The sequence below is a fragment of the Bidens hawaiensis genome, unplaced genomic scaffold, assembly GCF_021521415.1.
Source record: "Bidens hawaiensis isolate Kalapana, Puna unplaced genomic scaffold, B.hawaiensis_p1.1 tig00004021_1, whole genome shotgun sequence".
Lineage (NCBI taxonomy): Eukaryota > Viridiplantae > Streptophyta > Magnoliopsida > Asterales > Asteraceae > Bidens > Bidens hawaiensis.
Genome location: NW_027491237.1, coordinates 1,777,480 through 1,790,098, shown reverse-complemented (window position 1 = coordinate 1,790,098; position 12,619 = coordinate 1,777,480). Strand labels below are relative to the sequence as shown.

Below are 12,619 nucleotides of genomic sequence, written 5' to 3'. Positions count from 1 at the left end.
ATAATAATAGAAAAAAGACTTCTATCTATATGAAATATGGAACGGAACCCCAAGGAAAAATAACTGAGTCTTTTTAGGGAATATTGGAGAAGAAAAGGATTTTTTTTCTGTATTTAACAAAAAGTAATTCTTTTTTATTAGATCATTGTACATTTAAATATGTATTATCTTATTGATTACAATAAAATGAAAAATGAAGGAGGGTTATCAATTTGAGATCTAAAAACATATCTTTCTGTGGCACCGGTACTAAGTACTCTATGGTTCGATTCTTTGGCAGGTTTATTGATAGAGATTAATCTTTTTTCCCGGATGGGTTTACGTTCCCATTCTAGTTATTGGCGCGGGACGGAATAAAGAATATTAGAGATACAATTAAATATCAGCCCCCTCTTTTCTCTTTTTTCCCTTTTTAGAAGGGAGGAAAGAGAAAGAATAAAAGTGCATTCAACAGCTGTGAGACTCGGGTTCAGTTTGGAATTGAATTAGTATTCAATTTATATGGTAGTCGAATACGAACACTGGTTCTAGGGAAAGAGTATTATATAAGATACTTATTTATAAAACATAAAATTCTGTATTGTGATTTGAAAGTTTAGAAATCTTTCTATCTTATTTTCAATATTGAGTGTAGTGAAATCTAGCATAAGAGGATAGCAAGTTACAAATTCTATTTTTTTCCCTTCCTTTCTTCTTATTCGTTTCGGATTTAATGAGGAAGAGTTGAGTAAATGCACAATCGGTTCTTTTGGACTGTACCTCTTGTGTTCGAAATGTTGTTAATAAGGAATCAACGGGCATTTCCAGATATATTACTCAAAAGAACCGGCACGAGTTACGAAAATTCTGTCCATATTGTTACAAACATACGATTCACGGTGAGACAAAGAAATAGATTGAAGAGAGTACTTGCGCCCTTATCTTAATCTTACAAGGCAAGGAAAGGGAAAAATGACATTATATATATATAACATATTTAACATAGTTAAAAATAATTATAAACAAACCAAATCATGGATAAATCCAAGCGAACTTTTCGTAAATCCAAGCGATCTTTTCGTAAGCGTTTGCCCCGATCCAATCAGGGGATCGAATTGATTGTAAAAGCATGAGTTTAATTAGTCGATTTATTAGTGAACAGGGAAAAAAATTATCTAGACGAGTAAATAGATTGACCTTGAAACAACAACGATTAATTACTATTGCCATAAAACAAGCTCGTATTTTATCTTTGTTACCTTTTCTTAATAATGATAAACAATTTGAAAGAACTGAGTCGACCACTAGAACTCCTAGTCTTAGAGCCAGAAAAAGATAGGTTACTCTTTATTAACTTGAATTCAAACGCAGATTTCTATTTTGTGGTCAAAATCCAAGAATCCGGATTGAATTCTCGTGTCATAAGAAAAAAAAAGAAGAATCTCGGAAGAAGAAATTTTTTTATTGAACGTGCTGATTCATTTTTATTTTGACTGCTTTCTTTTCTCATATTTTATCATATTATATTCATTTGATTTTCTTTTTTATTCGACCTTCCCGGAGTTCATTATCCGGGCAACTCAGTTTAGCCGGTGGATTCCTTCCAACTTACTTCTTTTATGATCTCATTGGAAATCATATAAAGACAATTCCTATTTGATATAGCTATTTGAGCAAGTATTTTACGATTAAGAAGCAACTGTCTCTTGTACAGATCATTTATTAATCTACTATAACTATAGCATACCCCCCTTTCGCGAATTGCTGCATTTATTCGAGTGATCCACAAACGACGAAAATTTATTTTTTTCCTATCCCTATCCCGATGAGCCGAAACCAAAGCTCTTATTTTTTTTTGAGTAATAGTTCGAGTAAGTCTTGAATGAGCCCCCCGAAAGCTTGATGCAAATAAATGAATTTTTGTGCTACATCTCCGAGCGATATATCCTTGTCTAATTCTTGTCATTGAATAAATGAAACTTTAACGAATAACTAATAGATTTCCTAGATTTCTTTTCTTTCAGTTATTCTTTTGCCCCTTTATTATTATATTAATAACAAAACTGATTTTTCCAATGTATAAACTAAGAATTCCAATGGATTTGGCTACTATAACCTTCCCAACCACAATTTTTTATTTTTTCTAGGCTCGAAATACGAAATTGTACTATACTAGGTATTAAAAAAACAAAGTAATGATAAAGAAATAGTTACTTCTTAAACGGTGAGGTCTTCTCGATACACCGGAGCCTTTACTTCATTTAATCAATGTTATTGCGAACTAGTATAGTTCACATTCTTCGGCTCTACCCATGAATTATCCAGTAATAGGTCTTTCACAACAAGCTCTACCTATACATTAACAGTATTTAATTATGAAGGTTGGCTGGGTAGCAGACCTTGTTAGTCCGTTCTTGCAAGAGGGGTCTATGTTAACTAAGATTTCCTCCGCTTAATGGATAACCATTTGCTACCAATGGAGAATTGATTCTCATTTTGAATTTAGGTAAGTGGATTTAAACAAACAGAAACCATAAATTTCATACACAATAAAAGGGATATCATCCATTTAGGAAATATATTCCGTTTTTCTGTTATATCCTATTTGATCATTGATATTCACATTGTTCCCTTTCCTTTGTTCTAGTTCATGATCTGAACGAGTCGCACATACACCCTGTACATGTTCCTCGACGCTGAGGGCATCCCCGAAGCGCGAGGGATATTGTGACATATCTAATTGGCTGTCTTGTATTTCTAATAAGTTGTTTAATCGTTGGCATGTTGAATCATATACATAATGGGTTGGTTTAGATCGATCCTAACCGGATGATTATGAATTTGTTTTATTCAATAGAATAATAAAGATTCATAGAATAATAATATTCAATTCGGCAGGGTTCATTTCAGAATTGACGCGAAATCCAGGTTTTTGTCATTCAACCGCCACAAGATCAACAATTCCATTAGCTTGGGCCTCTGTTGCTGACATAAAACATCTCTTTCCATGTCTTTGGATACAACCTATAAGGGTTTGTCTGTTCTTTGTACATAAACCCTTGTCAGGGTTTCACGTAGTTTCAGCAGTTCTCCCACTTCCATGATGAATTCTTCCGTCGATACTTCAAACAAAAAGAATTGACTGGCGAGCCGTATGAAATAGGAAACTCTCAAGTACAGTTCTAAGGGAAGGAATTACCCCACCTATTCTGACCGGGGAGAACAGGCCATTCGCCAGGGGGATTCTAAATTTGCGGAGGCTTGGTTCGACCAAGCCGCTGAGTATTGGAAACAAGCTATAGCACTTACTCCTGGTAATTATATTGATGCTCATAATTGGTTGAAGATCACTAGACGTTTTGAATAGAATATCAGACCTTTTCTTTTTTTTAGTTATGATTTAGATTGTTTTAGATATTTTTTTATTTGTTATAATGAATTTTTTATTGGCCCCATCAGTGAAATAAAATAGATCAATCCTTTGGGAAGAATCAATAAAAGAATTTCTTTATATCCCTTCTAAGCGTTCTATTTCGTATGGTATTTTGTAGGACTAAAGGATACGTGGATAGCTTACAAAATATATTTTTTCTTTTCGTTCTTTTTTTCCTATAAAAAAGACTATTAAAACTAATCAAAAAGGCTTCGAATCACTGTGAATATATCAAAATTTCTTAGTAATAGCTAATGTCTACTCGCGTGATTTGGAATAGAGTACTATTACTCTATCTAAATCTAAAAAACATGAAGTAGCTCAAGCTAAAAAGTTTTAATTGATATCTGAAATAGACTAGGTTGCAAAAAAAAAGAGTTTTTGTATCAATCTAAAGAAAGGTTTTTATAAGTTCCAAAAGGTCCGTTGAGCACCTCCTGGCTATGTCATAATAGATCTGAACACTTGCCCCGGATCGACTTCCAGATCATAATTGCTCTAGTGAATAACTAAAGAAAATAGATAGGTGGGAGATATAAAACTAGAAGAAAAAGAAACTAATTATAAAAATATCAATTATATAATAGAAATATCTCTCCGAGATTCACTAATTATTTGACTGTTGGCTGGTCTCTTTGTATGTGTTGTCAGGAAAGAAGAGGACTCAATGATTATTCGTTCGCCGGAACCAGCAGTAAAAAATTTGGTAGATAGGGATCACATAAAAACTTCATTCAAGGAATGGGCTAGACCGAGTCATTTCTCAAGAATAATAGCTAAAGGCCCTGAAACTACCACTTGGATCTGGAACCTACATGCTGATGCTCACGATTTCTATAGCCATACCAGTGATTTGGAGGAGATCTCTTGAAAAGTCTTTAGTGCGCATTTAGCTCAACTCTCCATCATCTTCCTTTGGTTGAGCAGCAAGTATTTCCACGGTGCTCGTTTTTCCAATTATGAATCATGGCTAAGCGATCCGACTCACATTGGGCCTAGTGCCCAGGTGGTTTGGCCGATAGTGGGACAAGAAATCTTGAATGGTGATGTGGGTGGGGGCTTCCGAGGAATACAAATAACCTCTGGTTTTTTTTCCAGATTTGGCGAGCATATGGAATAACTAGCGAATTACAACTCTATTGTACCGCAATTGGTGCATTGATCTTTGTAGCGTTAAAGCTTTTTGCTGGTTGGTTTCATTATCATAAAGCTCCTCCAAAACTGGCTTGGTTTCAAGATGTAGAATCTATGTTGAATCACCATTTAGCGGGGCTACTAGGACTTGGGTCTCTATCTTGGGCGGGGCATCAAGTACATGTATCTTTACCTATTAACCAATTTCTAAACGCTGGAGTAGATCCTAAAGAAATACCACTTCCTCATGAATTTATCTTGAATCGGGATCTGTTGGCTCAACTTTATCCCAGTTTTGCCGAGGGAGCAACCTCATTTTTCACCTTGAATTGGTCAAAATATGGGGACTTTCTTAGTTTTCGTGGAGGATTAGACCCCGTAACCGGAGGTCTATGGCTAACCGATACTGCACACCATCATTTAGCTATTGCAATTCTTTTTCTGATAGCGGGTCACATGTATAGGACCAATTGGGGCATTGGTCATGGTCTAAAAGATATTTTAGAAGCTCATAAAGGTCGATTTACGGGCCAGCGCCATAAAGGCCTATATGAGATCCTAACAATGTCATGGCATGCTCAACTATCCCTTAACCTGGCTATGTTAGGCTCTTTAACCATTGTTGTAGCTCACCATATGTATGCCATGCCCCCTTATCCATATCTAGTTACTGACTATGGTACACAACTGTCATTGTTCACACATCATATGTGGATTGGTGGATTTCTAATAGTTGGTGCTGCTGCGCATGCAGCCATTTTTATGGTAAGAGACTATGATCCAACTACTCGATACAACGATCTATTAGATCGTGTTCTTAGGCATCGCGATGCAATCATATCACATCTCAGCTGGGCGTGTATATTTCTAGGCTTTCATAGTTTTGGTTTGTATATTCATAATGATACCATGAGCGCTTTAGGGCGCCCTCAAGATATGTTTTTAGATACCGCTATCCAATTACAACCCGTTTTTTCTCAATGGATACAAAACACCCACGCTTTAGCACCTAGTTCAACGGCTCCTGGGACAACAGCAAGCACCAGTTTAACTTGGGGGGGGGGCGGTGATTTAGTAGCATTGGGCGGTGTAGCTTTGTTACCTATTCCATTAGGAACCGCAGATTTTTTTGTACATCACATTCATGCATTTACGATTCATGTGACGGTATTGATACTTCTGAAAGGTGTTCTATTTGCTCATAGCTCCCGTTTGATACCGGATAAAGCAAATCCTTGGGTTTCATTTTCCTTGTGATGGGCCTGGATGGGGGGGACATGTCAAGTATCAGCTTGGGACATGTCTTCTTAGGACTATTCTGGATGGACTATTCAATTTCAGTGGTCATATTTCATTTCAGTTGGAAAATGAAGTCAGATGTTTGGGCAGTATAAACGATCAAGGAGTAGTAACTCATATCACGGGAGGAAACTTTGCGCAGATTTCTATTACTATTAATGGGTGGCTCCGCGATTTCTTTCAGTCTTATGGTTCTTCATTATCCGTATATGGCCTTTTTTACGTAGGTGCTCATTTTGTATGGGCTTTTAGTTTAATGTTTATATTCAGTGGACGTGGTTATTGGCAAGAACTTATTGAATCCATCGTTTGGGCTCATAATAAATTAAAGTTGCTCCTGCTACACAGCCGAGAGCCTTAAGCATTGTACAAGGACGTGCTGTAGGAGTAACCCATTACCTTCTGGGTGGAATTGCTACGACATGGGCTTTCTTCTTAGCAAGAATTATTGCAGTAGGATAATGGCTATGAGGATTTGAAAGGCATTGTGGCATTAAGATTTCCAAGGTTTAGCCAAGGCTTAGCTCAGGACCCCACTACTCATCGTATTTGGTTTGGTATTGCTACCACACATGACTTCGAGAGTCATGATGATATTACTGAGGAACGTCTTTATCAGAATATTTTTGCTTCTCACTTCGGGCAATTAGCAATCATTTTTCTGTGAACTTCGGAAATCTCTTTCATGTAGCTTGGCAAGGAAATTTTGAGTCATGGGTACAGGACCCTTTACATGTAAGACCTATTGCTCATGCAATTTGGGATCCTCATTTTGGTCAACCAACTGTAGAAGCTTTTACTCGAGGGGGTGCTCCTAGGCCAGTGAATATCGCCTATTCTGGTGTTTATTAGTGGTGGTATACAATCGGTTTACGAACTAATGAAGATCTTTATACTGGAGCTCTTTTTCTATTATTTATTTCTGCCATATCTTTAATAGCGGGTTGGTTACACCTACAATCGAAATGGAAACCGAGCATTTCGTGGTTCAAAAATGAAGAATCTCGTCTCAATCATCATTTATCAGGACTCTTCAGCGTAAGTTCATTGGCTTGGACAGGGCATCCATGTCGCTATTCCTGCATCCAGAGGGGAGAACGTTCGATGGAATAATTTCTTAAATGTATTACCACATCCCCAAGGGTTAGACCCACTTGTTACAGATCAGTGGAATCTTTATGCTCAAAATCCCAATTCAAGTAGTCATTTATTTGGTACCATTTTAACCCTTCTCGGGGGATTCCATCCAGAAACCCAAAGTTTATGGCTGACTGATATAGCTCATCATCATTTAGCTATTGCATTTAGTCTTCTCATTGCTGGGCATATGTATAGAACGAGTTTTGGATTGGGCACAGTATGAAAGATCTTTTAGATGCACATATCCCTCCGGGAGGGCGATTGGGACGTGGGCATAAGAGCCTTTAAGACACAATAAATAATTCGATTCATTTTCAATTAGGCCTTGCTCTAGCTTCTTTAGGGGTTATTACTTCTTTGGTAGCTCAACATATGTACTCTTTACCCGCTTATGCATTTATAGCACAAGACTTTACTACCCAAACTGCGTTATATACTCATCACCAATACATCGCAGGATTCATCATGACAGGAGCTTTTGCTCATGGAGCTATATTTTTTATTAGGGGTTACAATCCAGAACAGAATGAGGATAATGTATTGGCAAGAATGTTAGAACATAAAGAAGCTATCGTATCTCATTTAAGTTGGGCCAACCTCTTTTTGGGTTTCCATACCTTGGGACTTTATGTTCATAATGATGTCATGCTTCCCTTTGGTACTCCGGAAAAGCAAATCTTAATCGAACCTATATTTGCTCAATGGATACAATCTGCTCATGGTAAAACTTCATATGGGTTCGATATACTTATATCTTCAACGAACGGCCCGACATTCAATTCGGGTCAAAGAATATGGTTGCCAGGTTGGTTAAATGTTGTTAATGAGAATAGTAATTCACTATTCTTAACAATAGGTCCTGGAGACCTTTTGGTTCATCATGCTATTGCTCTGGGTTTACATACAACTACGTTGATCTTAGTAAAAGGTGCGTTAGATGCACGTGGTTCCAAGTTAATGCCAGATAAAAAGGATTTTGGTTATAGTTTTCCGTGCGATGGCCCGGGACGAGGCGGTACTTGTGATATTTCGGCTTGGGACGCATTTTATTTGGCAGTTTTTTTGATGTTAAATACCATTGGATGGGTTACTTTTTATTGGCATTGGAAGCACATTACATTACGGCAGGGTAATGTTTCACAGTTTAATGAATCTTCCACTTATTTGATGGGCTGGTTAAGAGATTATTTATCGTTAAACTCTTCACAACTTATTAATGGATATAATCCTTTTGGTATGAATAGTTTATCAGTCTGGGCATGGATGTATTTATTTGGACATCTTGTTTGGGTTACTGGATTTATGTTTTTAATTTCCTGGCATGGATATTGGCAGGAATTGATTGAAACTTTAGCATGGTCTCATGAACTAACACCTTTGGCCAATTTGATTCGTTGGAGAGATTAACCGGTGGCACTTTCCATTGTACAAGCAAGATTAGTGGGATTAGCCCACATTTCTGTAGGTTATATATTAACTTATTCAGCTTTCTTGATTGCCTCCACATCAAGGAAATTTGGTTAATTTTTTTAATTGAATGTTTTGTATCCGCGACAATCTCATTTCTTTCGATGAAGAAGAGATCCAACTTTTTATCTTATTTTTCTACATCTAGGATCCGACTTGTATTATGGATACTAATAGGAACTTAACGAGTAGGGCAAAAAAAAGTTTGATTCAGAGGGAAAAGAAGAGGCAAAAATTGGAACATAAATATCATTTGATTCATCGATCCTCAAGAAAAGAAATAAGAAAAGTTCGATCGTTGAGTGACAAATGGGAAATTTATGGAAAGTTACAATCCCCACCGCGGAATAGTGCACCTACACGGCTTCATCAACGTTGTTTTTCAACTGGAAGGCCAAGAGCTAACTACCGAGACTTTGGACTATCCGGACACATACTTCGTGAAATGGTTCCTGCATGTTTGTTGCCAGGGGCGACAAGATTGAGTTGGTAAGAATTAAAATCTATCTTTATTTCATTTCTATGATCGATGATCATAGACGGCCTCTTTACCATTCTGTATAAATAGGCTATTCTATTTATACAGATATGGTAGAGGGGCGCATTCAATCCTTGCTTGTATATTTGTTTTCAGTTCTTCTCTTCGGCGCGAGGTAGAGCAGTTTGGTAGCTCGCAAGGCTCATAACCTTGAGGTCACGGGTTCAAATCCTGTCTCCGCAATACTTTTGGTCAAAAAAATAGTATTTTTTACTCTGGTAACTTTAACACATTTTCTTTTGGGGTAGAAGGCAAATAAGGGAAGGATAGAATCAATACACTATGACGACTAACTATACCAAATCTTTTATCATTTTTATTTCTAATTTTAGATAGCGGGAAACGAGCCCGCGTCTTCTCCTTGGCAAAGAGATATTTTACCATTCGACTATATCCGCTTTTTGTTTCGTTCTTGATACACAATATGTCTATAATACACAATATGTCCACACATATATGATATATATGTTTGGAGCATATTTGTGCAGTGCTGGGCCGGAGACTCTCTTCAGATTGAGCCCAACTTTTTTATTAATTTGAATGAAATATTCATTTTTTTTTTCAAGAACAAGAAGTGGGCCCCCTTCTAATCTAATAATATAACTTTTTCATTTTGTTTCCTATATTTATTTTGATTTTGGGGACTTCTATTGAATGTTAATGTGTCTCACAACCAAGAATAATTCAGAGGGTCATTTTAGTTTTGTATCTAGGACAATAGGTTTAAGAGATGAGAGAATTAAGGATACCCACCAGAAAGACTAATCCAATCCATAATGGTGTACCTGAAAATACAACATTTTTGATACTTGACCGACCATCAGGAGTAGCAAAAACAACGGGTACGCTAATCAATAAGATTGATGAAGTAACAATTAATGCAAAAACAACCAATTGGAAAGCAAGAGTCATGCTTTTAATCCTCCAAGCTACCAACAAATGAACTATACCATTTGATCCCTATATCCGCCAAAAATTGTTACATCATAAAGGGATTTTACCACGAATCCATTGATTCTAATTGATTCTATATGATTTATTATATTACTACCCCTTTACCACTTTATTCTGGAGTCGGGGGAGAGTGGATTTTCTTTTTTATTTTACAAATGGCATGCTGAATCATATATCTATCCATATATCGGGATAGATAGATTGACCATCACACCCAAGAACTTTGATAGTGGCAGTATCCACTCATATGGCCATGTTCTATTCGGAGGAATAAAATAAAATTGTATTTCGGAGAGATGGCTGAGTGGTTAAAAGCCCCGGTCTTGAAAACCGGTATAGTTTACTATCGAGGGTTCGAATCCCTCTCTCTCCTTTTTTTGTTTGTCAAATATATTTTTTTATTTTATATTTTTATTTATTGGATTGATTTTGACCGGATGGTTTCATTCTCATAAATAAGGGGAAGTGGCTAGGCTATCCCGCCTAGCCAAGCCAAAAAATAGATTAAATATAAATAAAATCTTTTTTTTATGACACGATCCCTATATATATATGAGGTAACTGAAGTGACTCCTATTTCAAGTCTTTGATCACCTGTCTCAATTAAGAGGGGTCATGGAAACAACAGGTTCAAAATCACGATCAATTCCTTTTTCAAATCCTGCTGCAGCTGCACGAGCCCTTCCTGCGTGCCACAAATGCCCTACGAAGAAGAAGAATCCTAGAACAAAATGAGAAGTAGCTAACCAACTTCTAGGAGACACATAATTGACTGCACTGATCTCGGTAGCTACTCCACCCACGGAATTTAATGAACCTAAAGGAGCATGAGTCATATATTCTGCGGAACGACTTTCTTGTGAAGGTTGTATGTCTTTTTTCAGCCGACTCAAGTCCAACCCATTTGGACCCCTTAGAGGTTCTAACCAAGGAGCACGCAAATCCCAAAAACGCATAGTTTCTCCTCCAAAAATGACTTCTCCGGTCGGGGAACGCATTAAATATTTACCTTAACCGGTAGGCCCTTGAGCGGATCCCACGTTAGCTCCAAGACGTTGGTCTCTAACTAGAAAATTAAATGCTTGAGCTTGAGAAGCTTCTAGTCCAGTGGGTCCATAAAACTCACTAGGATAAGCCGTATTATTGAACCAAACAAAACAACAAGCAATGAAACCAAAGACAGATATAGCCGCTAAACTATAAGATAAGTAAGCCTCTCCAGACCATACAAGTGCACGTCGAGCCCATGCGAACGGTTTGGTTAAGATATGCCAAATTCCACCAAGTATACAAATGGAACCTAACCATACATGGCCTCCGATTATATCTTCCAAATCGTCTACACTAACAATCCATCCTCCCCCCCCCCCCCCCAAAGGGCAATTTTAGTAAATAACCAAATATGGGCTAAGCGTCAAGTTGGTGATTTTTCTTACATCTCCTCCTCTCGGAGCCCAAGTATCATATACGCCCCCAAAATAAAGAGCCTTGAGTACTAGAAGAAAAGAACCTAGACCTAACAAGATTAAGTGAATACCTAAAATTGTGGTCATTTTATTTCTTTCTTTCCATACATAACCGAAGAATGGAAAAATATTATTCAAACATCTTAGGTCCTAAAAGTGCATGATAAATACCGCCAAAGCCCAATACTGCAGCGGAAATTAAATGAAGTACTCCAGATACAAAGTACGGAAAAGTATCTATAACTTCCTCACTAGGACCTACCCCCAACCTAGAGTAGCTAAGTGGGGAAGTAAAATCAATCCTTGTTCATACATCGGATTTTCTGGTACGAAATGAGCCACTTCAAATAGATTCATTGTTCCAGCCCAGAATACTATTAATCCGGGATGGGCTACATGAGCCCCTAGTAGTTTACCGGATAAATTGATAAGCCGGGCATTCACGGCCCACCAAGCGAAACCGGTGGTTTCTTGGTCACGACCAGCTAAAGCTAAAGTTCCATTAAAGAGCGTTTCCACGGGGTAGAACCTCCTCAGGAAATATAAGGTTTTCATGAGGCTGATCTTGAGCCGCAATCCAACCACGAATACCTTCGTTTAAGAGAATATTTTTGGTGTTGAAAGTCTCAAATTCAGGATCTTCCGCCGCGCGAATTTCTTGAGAAACAAAGTCATAGGCACGTAGGTTCAAGGCCAAACCGACTATTCCAAGAGCACTCATCCATAAACCAGTTACTGGTACAAATAACATAAAGAAATGTAACCAACGTTTATTGGAAAAAGCAACCCCAAAAATTTGGGACAAAAAGCGATTAGCAGTGACCATTGAATAAGTTTCTTCAGCTTGAGTTGGGTTAAAAGCACGGAATGTGTTTGCGCCATCACCATCTTCAAATAAAGTATTTTCTACGGGAGCACCATGAATAGCGCATAGCAAAGCAGCGCCCAATACACCGGCAACTCCCATCATATGAAATGGGTTTAATGTCCAGTTATGAAATCCTTGAAAAAAGAGGATAAATCGAAAGAAAGCTGCTACACCAAAACTAGGCGCAAAGAACCAACACCTAGTGGATAAATCAGGAATACAGAAACAAAAATGGCAATTGAACCAGAGAATGCGATTGCAATATAAGGTCGCAATTGAACACATCGAGCAAGTTCGAATTCACGTAACATGAAACCTATTAGTCCGAAAGCTTCGTGGTG

The 12,619-nt window shown here is 37.6% G+C and overlaps 1 non-coding gene and 2 pseudogenes across 1 annotated transcript; 2 read left to right on the top strand and 1 right to left on the bottom strand.

Annotated features, from left to right (window-relative positions):
- Positions 1-4,660: 4,660 nt before the first annotated feature.
- On the top strand, positions 4,661-8,741 carry LOC143625228 (photosystem I P700 chlorophyll a apoprotein A2 pseudogene; annotated as a pseudogene).
- Positions 8,742-10,234: 1,493 nt separating this feature from the next.
- TRNAS-UGA (transfer RNA serine (anticodon UGA)) lies at positions 10,235-10,317 on the top strand. The gene has a single exon. It is a non-coding gene; the product is annotated as a tRNA-Ser (tRNA).
- A 20-nt stretch (positions 10,318-10,337) lies between these two features.
- On the bottom strand, positions 10,338-12,377 carry LOC143625227 (photosystem II CP43 reaction center protein pseudogene; annotated as a pseudogene).
- Positions 12,378-12,619: the final 242 nt, after the last annotated feature.